General features: G+C 37.6%; 1 protein-coding gene across 3 annotated transcripts in view; it reads right to left on the bottom strand.

The window, feature by feature from the left end:
* Window positions 1–15,534, bottom strand: part of sertad2b (SERTA domain containing 2b) — a 35,153-nt gene that overhangs the window by 15,234 nt on the left and 4,385 nt on the right. The window contains exon 2 of one of the 3 annotated variants that reach the window (XM_032554009.1): window positions 1,999–2,180. The exons of 1 other annotated variant lie outside the window; for it this stretch is intronic. The gene's annotated coding sequence lies outside the window, so the exon portion shown is untranslated. Of the gene's footprint in view, window positions 1–1,261; window positions 1,379–1,998; window positions 2,181–15,534 lie in introns of those variants that run through there. One more of the 3 variants, XM_032554011.1, reaches the window with a different exon arrangement.

Below are 15,534 nucleotides of genomic sequence, written 5' to 3'. Positions count from 1 at the left end.
CCAACAAACTTGGTAAAACATTTAAAATCTAAGCAACTTTACTTAGTTCTGTCAGTTCAGTTAGGAATATAACAGCCAATGTGAAAAAAAATAAAGAAACTGACAAAAATAAGCTGTAACAAACTTTCTTTTAAATGGTTCAAAAGGTGCAATAAGGAATTCTAAATATAATGTAAAAAATAAAAAAGCATGACGTCACTCAGAGCAAAGCATATTTTCTTCAATATCAGGACTGATACAGATATTAATATTTGTGCATCACTATTTGATTTGATAAGCTGTGCATGATTTTAAAAAATTGGAACGGATGTGAATCTGTTTAGACGCACTCTTTCCTTTTTATTTACAGACCTTTATGGCAAACAATAAATGTCCGCTATTACTCTTTGTGTAATAAATCTATATATTTAAAACTTGACCTGGATATGTCTGTGTGTGGCGGCTCTCGAATCTCTGACTCCAACAAAGAGCTGAACGATGTGGCTGAAAAACTTATCACGATATAAAAGTTTCATATCAGTCGATATTGATCATTATTGATTAGTTTTTGTTTTAAATATCTGAAATACTGCAAAACTAGTGGCTTGTTTTATCCACACTTGTCACTCCATGAAGTTGTTGTTTAATTTTAAGAAGTTATGAGGCACAGTGAAGGAACTTTAAATTGCTGCTGCGCAGTTATCCGACAGGTTGTTGCTAGGTAACCAAAGAATGAGTGAGTTAGTTGATGCCACTAACCTAGCTTAGTTCACAGTGAGAGGTTGAGCGGCTAAAGTCTTTCCTCTGACTTCGTCTCCCAGAATGCTGTGCGTTTCTGGATCAAAGTTTACTGAATATTGTATAAGATGTATTATCTATTGATATTGGTATCAATAAATATCGCAATATATAATGTTGTTGACTTATTGTCCACCTCTACTCCAATCTCGATTAGTGCGACTCTCCCCAAACTCTTTAATGGATTTCCCTTCATCATCCACTAACAACTGCCTGTGGATCTTCTATCAAACACACTTTTTCTTTCCATTCAGCTTCCCATTAATATCAAAAATAGCATTCTTGTGAACTACGAAGATTTTTGTGGAGGTTCTCAATATTTTTTTTATTGTTTCTACATGATATTCTGATTTTTCTATGAAGTTTTAGCTGCAAATTAGCTAAAATAAACGCGACACAACTTTAACATTTCAAACTAACTTTTCAATTATATTCTAATTGACTGAGATGCACCTGTATAGCAACTCCTGACATGTTTATTCACCTCAGCTCCCATCAAAACAGTGTGTGTGTCCCGTGGGTCCCTGTCTGGACAACGTAAGCAGTAGTAGAAGACCTCTTGCGTGACCTACATGCTGCTTGTGGGTAAAAACCAAAGGAACAAGGAGTGAAGAAGAGGTGCTGTCACCAGAAGGTGGCTGCTGTGTTGTGGTGCAGATTACAAAACAGAGGCCCCTCCACTAATACAGCTCCTGGTTCTGGTATTTAGCAACAAAATCCCTCAGAAAACACACATTTATGACACTAAAACTGTTATATAAACTGAATTAAATGTTAATTCAATCGTGTTTTTGTATACATTTGTCATTAAACTGACTTAACGGGGTCATTTTATGACGTTTTTACTGTATTGTACACATAATAAGCCATAAAAAAGTGAGGTCCAGTCACTGCGTGTATTTTGGGACAGCCCAACTGTCTTTTTTTACGGTCTGTGGAAAGTTTATCAGACGCTTTTTCTCCGCAGTCCTAAACTAAGAAGCAGAAGGACCGCCCTGTGTCAGTAACTGGAATCCACAGCGGATACACACACAGTAGCAAAACTTCTCCACCACCTTACTGTACTGATACCGAAACACCAGCAGCCGCCGTCTCTATTATTCATTACAAATAGGTTAACGCTCTCATGCCGGTGTGTTTCCCCCTCTCGGCGTTGTTTAACTTAGCTCCTTTTTTTAAAAAAAAAAAACAAGGGGGTCAAACATCGAAACGGAGGCTTACCAGATCCAGATCCGCCGGGGGTCCACAGAGAAACATGAGGGGGTATTTAAACAGTCCAGTCGGCAACAGAAAAACAATCGGTCCTCACTCCCGGAGACTCCGCCACACAATGGCGCTGATAGGAGGAGAAAACAGCCTCCGCTCGTTGGAACGCTGATGCTTTCACGGACTGTCGGATTCACCTACAACGAGACCGTTTTTTAAAGCTTCCGCGTTCACAATTTATAAGTGAAGCCAATATTATTAATAAAACGCCATGTACGTCACTGTTTTCCACCTTAAATCAAACGTAAAAAACGAAGAACCATCTGTTTAGAGGTTTCAATTAAACGTTTATCTCGCGAAAACGGAGAAAGAAAAGGAACAGGCAGCAATTATTAACTAATTCGTTTAACTATATACTAAACACCTCAACTCAAACAACAGCGTGAATGTGTCAATCTACTTTAATTTGTTTCTGGCCTGTCAGGATCTAATTAGGCAAGTAAGAGAAATGTACGAGGATTGCGTGAAAGCAGCAGGAGAAGCTGAAACCGAGCAGCTGCCCCGAGAGCGGAGTTTAGCCCCGCCCACCTCCAATACCGAGTACGCGGGCACGCACACTCACATTAACAAACTCCGTAACTTCACTCAGTCAGTGCAGGTTGACTGGCAAAGTTTGATCAAAGTGTCAAATTACTAAATTAATGAAATACCAAACAAATAAAAAAAAAATATATATATATATTAACATTTAATGTAGTTATAAATTGCATAATTCAGATTTTAATTAATAAGTCCAAATATTTATGAATTTATTAGATTTGTTTATGGTCTCTCGGGGCCAACAGTTCCACAAGTATATATTTTTCTTATTAGTATTAGTAATGATTAAATAAAGTTGTAAATGCAAACAATAAGCTAGCATAACTAATGAATGCATGTATCCATAAATATCTGCATGCTTAAAATATTTTTAAATACACAATAAAGCAGGTAAACAAATGCAAATATTCATTATATGATACAAGCATATAGAATAATTTCAGGATTGATTTATTTACTGTACAATCCTGTGTTGTAATGAAGACTGTATATAGAATTTACTACATAAATAAATCCTTGAAAAGTTATATATGTAATAAATTTAATTCCAAACAGATAGAGTAGCATATAAATAAAATTATTAGAAGGTTTCAAATTAATAATTAATATATATTAAATGTGAAAATAATCCAATGCAATTGGTGTTCAGGATTATAAAATAACCAAATAAATTCTGAAATAATTCTAAGCTTCTAAAATAAAATAGATAAATCCAGATAAATTTATTTTTTATCTTTGTTTATTATAGGATATATGGAAATTGTGGACATTTGACAACACTATAAAAAGTAAAATAAATATAGAAAAAAAAATCTAGATTTCAAAAAGATGGGGAATACAAATTTTAAATCTAAAAATATATATATATATATTTATTTAAAAATTGCCTCAATTAAATGAAGACCACTCCAAAAGCAGAAAGTGAACTATAGCGCAGGGCATTCTGGGTAAATGGTTCACTTTTTTTTTTCTGATGCCGCTAAATTTTTGTTTACATTTCGTGAAGAAGAAAGTTGCGTTCAGTGTCTTCTTCAGAGGTTTCTGTAGTGTTCCCTCGCCTGTGGGGTTGCAGCGCCCCCCACAGGCGAGGAGGGGAACATGTTTTCTAATTGTGTGGTTCATTTCAATGCAGTGAAAGAAAACCGCAGCAGCTGAAAATGTAACAAATGTTGCAACTTTTGGTCCCCAATCAAACCGAATCTACTGACTGTTAGGTCGTGTTTTACAAGCAACCGGTCTTCTAACTGGACCGGGTCGTAGTAGAAGTCTTCTTACTGGAATGATTAAAGAACTTCAGCTGGACGCTCTTTTTACAGTTACACCTGTGCTAATGAAATGATGGCCCTGGAATGGAACAATTTACCATACAGTAAACCTTTCAGCTGAAAAAAGCGCTTTCTGCAACATATTTATACGCAAAATATTATGAGTTTTGAGGAGGTACAGAGTCTGCAAATCACATTACAAGTAGGCTTGTTGCAATAAGTGATAAATCAATTAACCGCAAGATGAATTAAAATGAGCTCAATCATTTCTGTTTGCATGATTTATATCCTCTTTTTCTTCTCCCTTTCAAAAACTGGATGACAAAAGTCTTCAATATAGTGTTTTGGTCAAAACTAAGCTTCTTTTTGAAGGATCATTTGTTTATAGAGACTTTATAATTCATTTTATTTGTCGTTTTGTTTATTTATTGTGGATATTTAAATGTCTTCCTGTTCCAGTGTTAAATGTTCAGTTTTGAGAATGTGTTTTTGCCATTACAATACTTGAAAATGGTCTCAAAACAACATTATCATTTATCACAATAACATCTGGGACAATATGTCATCCAGCTAAATGTATTATTGTGAGAGGCCTGATTGCAAGTGTAAAAGTTGAAATGCAAAGTTGAATTCTCCTCATTATTACTTTCTGCAGAGCGTATTTCTGCTCGTTGTTTTTCAGCGGACGGTGAGAAATGTGCACTTTCACTTTTGGAGCTTCCTTCTCCAAAAGTCCAGTCAGATTGTGGATTTTATAACCACAGCTGGAGGCGGCGGCGGCTGCAGGCCTGAGTCGAGCTGTGAATATCGAGTATCTGCATCAAAAAAACTGTTTAGCTTCAGGGAAACCCTCGGCTGCAGTGCGGCGAGGCTCGCTTGGGTTGCATGAACATGTTCCTGCGAGTGAATGGAGATCGGATTTTAGGTCTGTCTTCATCTCTCCGGACTCCGAGTTGACTCATGAATGCCGAGCAGCGAGAAGGGATGGCTCTAAATAAAGATTTCAGGTCAAAAACAGGAAATGGCTCAGTGAGCAGGGAGGGCAGGGCCATAGCAACACCAACTGGAGAGCAGTGCCGACAGATTCCCTCTCTCCCCTCCTCTATCTATCTTTATTTATTCCTTGCTCTTCTTTTACTTCCTGCTCTGAGCAGCAGCCACATTTTACCACACCGGGTACTCACGTTTCAGATGCATTCATCCAAAGACGTAGCAAGCGTATACGGCCGTTTTGGTCCGTCTTTATTTCCCTTTTCATGAGGCTGAGAGTGCGAACCTGACTCACAGTGACTCTGGTCTCGCTCGCCGTTCAGAGCATGAAGCTACCCGCCGCTTCCATCCATCACCGTGTTGCACCTCCGGGTGGTAATGTGATGGACTGGAGTAGATGACGGTCATCTGAATTAGATCATCAACCATTTTGGGTCCATTTATACTGGAAACAAGCTGAGCTCTTTTTCAAAACATAATAAGGATATATTAATGCAACAGATGAAATGATTAATCAGATTAATCATGATGAATTGATTATTGAAATAGTCATCAAATTATTTAGTAACCAGTTAATCGCTAACTGGAACATACAAACTCAAAAAATGGCTGTTTGCTGAAAGAACAACACACTCGGCAATAATTAACCCAAAACTGTACAAAAAATATATGTTTTTTTGTATTTAAAGGAACAGTATTATGTATTTTACAAACACAATAAACTAACTATGTTAGCTTCAGTTGTTATAAAGATGTTATCCATATCAAATATGACATAAAAGAAAATGTACTTTGTAATTTAACGCCTTCAAATAGGGACTTGTCTCTTTAAAAATCCCTTTTCCTTCTAAAACTCCACCTTCAGAAAGTCATCGCAACATGGCTTCTCTATTAACCCTTTAGTTGCTCATATAATGAGATGTGCAGTTCCACCAGGTGTTTGCTAATTGCTGCTGGCTAGTCTGAAGGAGCTGAATGAAGGAGTCATGGGGGAGAGCTGCTAGGTGAGGCGGAAGCTTGTTAGCTTAGAAACTGCAGCTCTGAAGCGGAGCTGTGCCTCGAAGGCGGAGCTACTTCCACCCAGGTGTTTTGCACGGCTCAGTGGTTGCCATGGAGATTAAACGATTTCTTAAACATGCTTGAAAGAACCACATCAACACTCCAGGTATGTTTTTGATAATGGAATAACTTTATAGCATGAGGTAAAGCTCAAAAAAGCCAATTTAACCTAAACTAACATCGTCAGAATAATAAAATGCTCAGGTAATCATTAGCTGCACCTGTGACTGGGCGATAAATCAATTTTATCAATTAATGGATTGTTTTGGTTTTGGAAGACTACATTTTTGGAAAACTTGGGATTTTGTTTCTCCACCAATGCGCTCTGTCGGCTTACACAGTTCAGAATGATGTCAGGCCCCAAGGCAGCCATCTTGTTTTACAGTTTTAAATTTAGGTCACATCTACAAATAAACTATTTATTTGCATCTTTTAATGCCTTCTAATCACGTATAAAAAAAGCTTTAGTTGTTTAGTGAGAAATCTGCAGAAACTGCCGTTTTATTACCCAATTAGTCTTGCATAAATGTCTGGAGCAGATCCCGGATAGACAGAAGCATTAATCATTATTAATAATCAGTTTGAGTGAAATTATTTCCCCTAAAATCTAAATCGAATCATGAGATACTAAAATATTCCTGAAGGTAACAACATTTTTGTGTCTTCTGCGCAATGAAATACTTTAAAATTTTGGCTGTAAAATATAAAAGTTCAAGCAAACAGATCATTTTCAAGACACTAAAAACACTTTTGTGTTGAGTTTTTTTATGCTTGGGTTGTTTTTAGAAGAAGTAGAAACTTCGATGGAAGCACAAAAACATGAAAAATGTGAATTTTATATTACAAGTCCTCTTTAATTTTTGGTAAAAATCATTGAACGTATAAATGCGTCGCAAGACCAACCTTGACATGAACTTCACCGTATGGAAAGTTTGCAAAACAAAAACTGAGCACTTCGGGAACTTGATATTTAACTTCAACTTATCCACTCCCATTATCTTGTTTTTCACATCAATACTTTTAAAGAGCATTTATCAGAAGCATTTATCTGATGTGGTGAGCAATTTCGTCATACATTTGTACAATTCTTCACTAAATTACCAAAAGCAAAGCAAAACGGAGGATGCAGGGAGTAATTCCATCTAATTATAGATTGTTAACATAATAAATGTGAAAAAGACAATTTCTCTATCTGTTAAAAAATGCCTGGAGTACATTATGAGGATCCTTTGTACACCAACAGATTGAATAATCGTTTTGAATCGAACTGTTGCCCCAAAAATCAAAACCGAATCGTTAGTAGAAGATTCCTAAACATCTTCGAGTTTTCTGCACAGTGAAACCCTTTAAAATCTCAGCTGTAAAGTAGAAAAGTTAAAGCAGAAAGAGGCATCCACATGCGCTGGGAGACTTGAGGGTGTGTGGCGAGAATATTAACACCGTCGGACTTGGGCGTGGTGCAGAGGGCCAACATGGAGAGGAAGACGGGTGGGAGGGAGCAGGGAAGCCAAAAAACACCCAGCTGCTTTCTTTCCCATTCTCTCTCCCTCTCCCTTTGTCTCCACCTCCTCCTATTCTCTCCTTTTGTCTCTTTACCAGTCTGTTTATTGGTGTCCATCTTTTCCCCGTCTGCCCCATGCGCAGCTGTTGCCTCAGTCAGAAACTCCCCCACTGGAAGGTTTATTAATTATATGAAATATCCACGAATCGTTCTTCATTTACGCCAAATATTTCTGATTTGAATGTGGAAAAAAAGGTAAAAACAAAGCTAACAAAAGCCTGTTTGTGTTCCATACACATACGTACAAAATGCACCATAGTTCATTCTTCCCATTAAAGTTAAACTTTTAAAAATGACTGTAGAATAAATGTGAAAAAGTAAATTATAGCTAATTAAATCAATTAATTGCAATTTGTTAAAGAAATGTTCCACTTTAAAGAAACTGAACAGTCAGAATTTTGAAAAGTGCTGCAAACATTTATGAAGTAGTTGCAACTTTTGCCTGTTTTCCCTGACTTAGCTGAATGATTTATGTTTGGAAAGATAATTTTGGTTACAAAAACTTCATAATCCATTTTAATAATTGTTGTGTTGTTTAATTATTTTGAATATTTAAAATGTTTTCCAGTTCCAGTGTTAAATGTTCTTCAGAAATTAAAGGTTTTTTTAATTTTGAGGGGGTGAACTTGCATTAATATGCTATTATTATTATTTTATCAGTTCAAAATGGTTTTAAAATGACAACATTATCATTTATAGCAATAATTTCTGGGAATATTTATCGTCCAGTTTAATTTTTTATGATGGCAGCATTGCTAAAGAATGTGGCATCAGAAAGTTGTCTTTAATTATCCTGATATAGATCATTACTTCATCAATAAACTAGATATTTGTGTTTAATAGTGGAGGAGAGGTTCATACGACTATATGGTTGAAAACCATATCCCAATAGAGGCATTTTATATCAGTCAATATTGATAATTATTTATGTTTTTTGTTTGTTTTAATTATCTGAAATGCTACCAAACTGTTAGCATGACGTTTCCTGTTTTATCCACAGTTTTCTCTTCACACGGCTGTTTATTGTTAAGCGATTATGAGGCACGGTGACAAAACCTTACGCATATTTGACTTCTTTCCTTTGAATTTGTGTACACAACATCTGTACATTTACGGACATAAGACACCCTAAACATAAATGACTAAAGCCTCTCAGTGCAAAACATTTTTAACTTTTAAGATTGGGAGTTGAGCCTAAGAAAATGAGAGCAAAAGTTAAACAGAGAGACACAGAAACAGAAAATAAAAAAGGGAGGGAGATGTGTTTATTTATGACGGGTTGGACGCCTACAGTGTCAGGTGACTTACAGGAAAGAAGTTGTTTTCTTTCTCAGTCTGTCCTTTTCACCCTCATTGTTTTTCCATAAACCTCCCAGATGAATTGTTGTTTTCTCACCAGATTAATTAATCAGAGTGCAAATGTCAATCTGAGCCACAACTAATGCATCAAAAATGTTTTAAGATCATGAATTATTTAGCTGGAGATGCATGTTTTCTTGACTTTCAGAGAAGACACATTAGGAACAAGAGTGAAGTGTTTTTGTTTTACTTGATTTAGGGTTGACTTGTGTGAAAAAGGTTAACTGGTTGGTTGAAAACTGGTTGGTGAGACACATTCCAGTCCAACAAGTCACCATTAGCTTTGCAATAAATAGAAAATAGATCCCTCTGTCTACGTACTGTGCCAAAAACTCAACATAAACATTTAGTTCTGCGCTGAATATTTGCGGTACGGTTGTAAGAAAATACTAGTGATGCAAGTAATACTGGAAGTGAAGATAAACAACAGTAGTAATAGTAAATATATTCAGTTACTGCCTATTTCAGACTTGTTTTAGTGTAATTTCATGCATGCATTCCTCACCCACACACATCTTTGATGCCTTCAGCAATAAATCCTGCAGTTTTTTGGGGATTTGTTTTTAAAAGCACAAGTCAACCCGAAGTGCAGTGAAAACTGTGTGCAGGGAGACACTGTAGGCCAAAACAGGAAGGTCATTAATCATCGACGGAAAGCGAGCCGACTCAGAAGTCATGGAGCACAAGGAAGCAGCGGCAGCGATTCAACTTTAGAGATTAACCGGTTGTTCGCCCTCTTCTTTTTTTTTTTCTAAAGTTTTTCCACACTCTAGAAAACTCTTTTCAAGATTTATGTACGTGAGAGTCACAAAAGAGCCATTTGGTACTTTTTTTGCATTAAAAATGCCAAAGAAAAACAGAACAGAAAAGAGAAAATATCATGTAAAATAATCTAAACCAATCCACAACCATCTTAAAACAACGAATCTCCTTTCCATCTTTACTTTAAGTAGATTTTTTTCATATTTACAATTCAATAATATACTGTATTCATTTTTCTGCATTTAAATTGTCACTGCAGCAGAAAGTGCTGCATCATACTAATATTTCCTGTGCTATAAGTAACTCCTGAAATCACTATTTTCTTCTAGAAGTGATGTGGACACCTGCACTATGAACAGTCAAACCGAAACAGAGACAAAGATGCCAAAATTTCAGAAGAAGCCGCTAACTTCCTTCAGTTAGATCTAATAAATAGTTGGAGCTCACTTTAATAAAGAAAAACCTTCTCAGAAAACTGGTTGCCATGGCAATTCCCTCCACTTCTGTGGAGCGGAGGGGCGGAGTCATAAAAGAGGCGAGGAAAATGTCTCAAACAGTCACAATGTAAAAATTAAACATTAAATCAAATAATTTCTTATTCTGCTAAAGGCAGAACTTTTTGTTGTTCACACATGCCAACTTTTACGCTTCTGCAGTGTTTTATATTGGAGGTATTTAAGATTAGAGACCCTGATACCATAAATTGTAAGAAAAACTCAAATCTGGAAGATAATAAGAGTCAGTCAGAGTTTGAGTGTGTCCACCCAGTCGTCGAGTGTGAATTAACAGAAAAATATCAATCATACAGCAATGAGAAACTCACTGTTAAAATAGACAAAATATACATGCATAATTTGTACATGTGCAGAAGAAACCATGGGTATGAAAGTAGTTTCGATGAAAAAGTTTCACAGCCACAACGTCACGTCCTAAGATCAACATTTTGTAGTAAAAACTGAAATAAAATCAAAAATGAAAACTCTGATTGAATAAAGCCTATGAACACAGTGAGAACTGATGATTTTAATATGTAAACAACTTAAATACAAAAGTTTATTATTCAGTCACAATTTGAACAGGAGGGTAGAGTCACACCAGTCATTTTTAGTCCGCTTTAATCAAACTCTAGTTTGTTTGTCTAGAAAGTCTAGTTTGTTTGGGTATGTGTGAATGCGTAATCAAACTATGATGCGTACCGGTTTGAATGCATATGTGAACACCAAGAAAATGTTCCAAAAGGAAGTGGACTACAGCGCAGGGCATTATGGGTAAAAACAACCAAAACAAACATGAGAGTCTCACGTTGCTTTCACAACAAACGCGTTACGCATGTCAAAAACCCGCCTGGCACGTCAAGATGGACGCATGTGCACTTTGAATGCAGACATGTTATAGTGCGTTCATACCAAACACGTTTTGAGCATCAGGCGTGTCTGGTTTACATTCAATGTCTATGAGGAAGAGCGTCGAGGGCGCGTCAAAATCGCTCTAGCTGTTGTTTTCCGTTGCAGGTCTATTTGTCGGATGCGCTTGATGCGTTAAATACTCCAAACGGTTCAAATCGCGACGTGCTAGACACTCGAAATGCACCGGGCGCTCAACGTGCCACATCACAGACTTTGAATGTAAACCAGACGCGCCTGACGCTCAAAACGTGTTTGGTGTGAACACATCATAACGACAGCAGGAGAACGCGCACATTTTAAAAAGTAAAATAAAATCAAAAACAAGGGAAATCATACAATGATTAAAATCTGATTCTACTCCATTTTATTTGCATTTTGTGAAAAAGGAAGTTGTGCTCGGTGTCTTCTTCAGAGATTTTTATGTTGTTTCCTTCTGTAGTTCTTGTCGCAGCGCCACCACAGGCGAAGAGGGGAACAGGTTTTTCAAATGGTTTGGCTCATTTGAAACAATGCAGTGAGAAAACGAACTGCAGCAGCTCAAAATGCAACAAATGTTGCAATTTTTGTCCTTAATCCAAACGAATCTACAAGATTATCTTGGCAAAGGAACTACACTTCAGTTAAAGCGGACTAAATAGAGCTGGTGTGAATGCATTTTTACACATTTGTTGAAATATTTCAGCATCAATCTAGTATTTTTTTTTTAACTTTGGATAAGCGCAGAGTCAGATTCTCCTATCCTTGCTAACAGACAGCGTTGCTACTTCCTCTGTTGCTGCTGCCCTCCTACACCAGGCCAGACTGGCTGAGTCAGCTCTGCTGCTCTATCACGATTCAGTCTGACACACTTTCCCTCCCCCTGCCTTCCCTCATGAATCTCTTCATTCACTCCGAGCCGTGATCAAAACTCCTCTTTCTGTTTTCTCCGACTACGCTCGCCGCTTTTATATCTCTCCCTGATGATGCATAAACATCCCCCAACATCAGATACTCCCCGTCTTTCTCCTCTGTCCTGCTCCCTCTCTCTCTCTCTCCCCCTCCATGCTGGCTGTCTTCAGGGCAGCAGAAGGGAAGTGAATGGCTTCAGCCCTCCCAGCTGGTCCCATCACCCAGCAACTCACAGCAAAACAAAAGAGCGCACACACAAGCCTACAAACAGCCAAGCAACACACACACACAGGTTCACAAGCAGATGAGTTTCTGCATGCTCTCAGTCATTCGCAGATAGATATGCAGATGTACACACATACCCCTGCCCCCCCACCCCACCTTTGCCCTTCCAAATTTACATCAGCCCCCCCAGTCTTCATCCGCCTCCCAGCACCCGTTTCCAGACGCCCGGCCCTTTGTCCGCACTTCTCTCTGCGCGTACAATAAAGACGTATGAACATGTGTTGGTCTGCAGAAAGATAAAAAAAGGCTTGAAGCGCGAAGCCTGCAGTAAATGCATAGTTTGCGTTAGTGGTGCATGCGTGTTTTTACGTGCAGCCATGCAGCTTTCTTTAATTCTGTAAAGATGCATGTAGGAAATCAAGCTGCAGAAAGCAGAATGGAAGCATCTTCTGTCATTTTCAGGTGTTTGAAATGCGATGTTTGCTAAAGTATCCTCAATTTTCCATCTTACAACTAAACTTTAACATAATTTACTGCTGGGGCTGCAACTAATAACAGATTTTATTTTATTTTTTAAACTGGCACATTCTGCAGATTTTTCACTAAAACGCTTAAACGTTTTCTATGCAGTATTGGTAACATTTAAAAATACAAATAAACAAATAAGAAAATAAAATTTTATTGCTTAAAATGTAATAGCACAGTATTCTTTTAGTGTACAGTTGATAATTTGTAGCGACAAATGCTACAAATGAGGCTAAAAAAAACTTCTAACATCAACATGTGAAAAGTTTGGTCCTTTCTGCTCGACTTAATCTGATCTGCTGATTATTTTTGATATTAACCGATTGATAATTGAATAGCAATAAGTGCTAATTAGGAGATTTTTTTTTTTTACAAAATTTGAATCAGGTGAAGCTGAAAATGCAACTTGTTTAGTTTTGAGTAGAACAAAGGATTTTTTGCAAAATGTTAAAGTTTTTCTTATAGTTTAGGCTTTTAAGCTGCTCAGATTAATTGCATTTCAAAGTTTTCCTTTGGATGATTTGGAAATTGTTTTATAATCTAATTGACTTGGACTTTCTAAGTGACCTTTCTTGGTATTCTTGAAGCTGTTTGTTCCCAAACAAACGTCTGCAGCTTTCGCAGAAAAGCTGCATTTAAACTGAAGTTAATTGTACTTTTTTATTCATAAATATCATAGTGAAGGGATTTGAACGCAAAAACACAACGCACTTTTCAGATGTTATCATTGTTTTTCAAAAAGAACGATAATATATGAACTTTGTGTTGGTCTACCAACTAACCGTCTATGTTTACAGCCTTCAGGGTTCATTGCTTTTTGTTTTAACTAGAACCAGGCTCAATTACGGCGCTGCGCACGTCATCATCCAGCCGGAGACCCAAACAATAATCTCACCAAATGCTGCTGACACGGATATCAGCGTGTTAAATGGCTGCCAAACCGTCACAGCAGCGTGGAACAAAGTATATAATCATCAGGTCATAATCATGCAGCCGCTGGAAGCCAAATATCCCCAAATCAGTGCCAGCCCGTTGGTTGTGTCTCACTCATTTAACAGTTATCCTCAGCTGACTTTATTTTTAATGTGAGAAACCTGAAGCTGCCAAAGCAACACTTACAGCTGATGAAAGAGAGCGCGCTCTGCAAAGAACTGAGACGCTGAACAAACTTATGAGGGCAAAGTTGGAGCTGTTTGAGTCAAGACGAGTGTTTAAAACCTAAAACATGGTGGTGGCAGCATCAGGGTGTGGGGATGTTTCGCTTCCAGCAGTGCTGATGCAGTTGAAGCTAGACTGGCTTAGGTTATCCTCATCTATCGCTGCAGTTATGCTGCTAGTGAAAGGACAAACTGACTGTTAAATCTTTACTTTCATAAACATGGGAAGTTTTCCTACATCAGTTCATCTGTGTCTTTTTGTGTCTCTGCTCTGTGATCAATTGGAATGATTTGTTTTTGTAAACTGCCTTGATCCATCTACATAAATAAACTGAACTGAATTTAAAGTAACGGGATTAAAAAATAACTACCTTCAGCTTCTTATCACATTTAAGATGTTTGAAATTTGGACGTAGCTGAGAATTTCAAAAGCAGTAAAGACTAAAAACTGGGCGTGCACCAAGAAATTGGCCCCTAATTCCTTAATTTTACGTTGCTCGGCTGACACTTTCATGAGAAACCGACCTTATCTACCTCCTCAATTAACAATAGTCACCAACTTAGCAACTTACTTGTTATATTTAGCATATTTTCAGACAAAATTGACAGGTTAGGTTATTAAAGGTGACCTTCCTCGAACAGGCTAGGATAGGTCTATGGTCTACTCAGACATGTTCATTACATTTTTGTACAAAGTTTTACATAAGGAGATTTTAGTCTGGTCAGTTCTGCCTATGAGCTGCTTTAGGACGTCTTGACACTTTTAGTCCAAAATAATCTGCTGATGGTCACGACCCCCAACTCAACGTTTACATTCGCACCTGAAAATGGCTGCGAACAGATGAGCAATTATACAACTGTACATCTTGGAAAAGCAGAAGTGGAGCCCCTTGCATAACCAACAGTAATTCAGCAAGTGGTCTCCAGCTGACTAAATGTGCTGGAACTCCGCTTGGGTTGCTAGGTAACAGAGCATTATCCAGGTTTTCGCCACGGCTCATTTTCCAGTCACCAAAGCACATTACCTTATTGCCTACGACCCATATCTCAATGTTTACACTCACACCTGAAAATCTCTCCAAACAGATGTGAAATTATACATCTTTGAAAAGCAGAAGTGGAGCAACCTGCACAACCAATAAGAATGCAGCAAGTTGTTTCCAACTCACCAAATGTGCTGGAGTTCTGCTTGGGTTGCTAGATAACGGCACAGTGCCCAGGTTTTTGAAACAACTCATTTTCCAGAGACCAAAAAACATCAACTTATTGCCAAGTTAATGTTTTAAGCACTTTGACTTTTTTAGAAGTAGAAGAGACACAAATGGAAGAACAAAACCTGAAAGATGTGAAGTTTGCATAATAGCTCCCCTTTAAATGTCACCAACTTTGCCAAAAAGAGACTCAACCATCCAACTAGAGCTATGCTAAGAATAGAAACTTGCTAAGCCTGTTTAGCCAAACAATAGTGGTGGTGTATGTATATATTTGAATTGTATGTACAGTTTAGGGACAAACTTACTTAACTATTTCATATATTCCCTTCTCTTCACGCAGCATTTTAGGTGTTTACTACACTTCTCAGTTCCTCATCGCTAGAAATTAACAGTGGTACCAATGTGAGTGAAGCTAGGCGCTGAGCGCACATGCTCAGCTAGGAGACGTGTGTGGGAGGGGGTATTCCAGCAGAGTACATGATGTAACAGACTACTACACAGGTAGTGCAGCACTGAGTCACTGTGCAGAGGGAGGAAACA

This window comes from Xiphophorus hellerii, chromosome 22 (assembly GCF_003331165.1).
Source record: "Xiphophorus hellerii strain 12219 chromosome 22, Xiphophorus_hellerii-4.1, whole genome shotgun sequence".
NCBI classification, from domain to species: domain Eukaryota; kingdom Metazoa; phylum Chordata; class Actinopteri; order Cyprinodontiformes; family Poeciliidae; genus Xiphophorus; species Xiphophorus hellerii.
The sequence above is the reverse complement of the archived record's forward strand: the minus strand, read 5'-3'. Positions and strand labels throughout refer to the sequence as shown.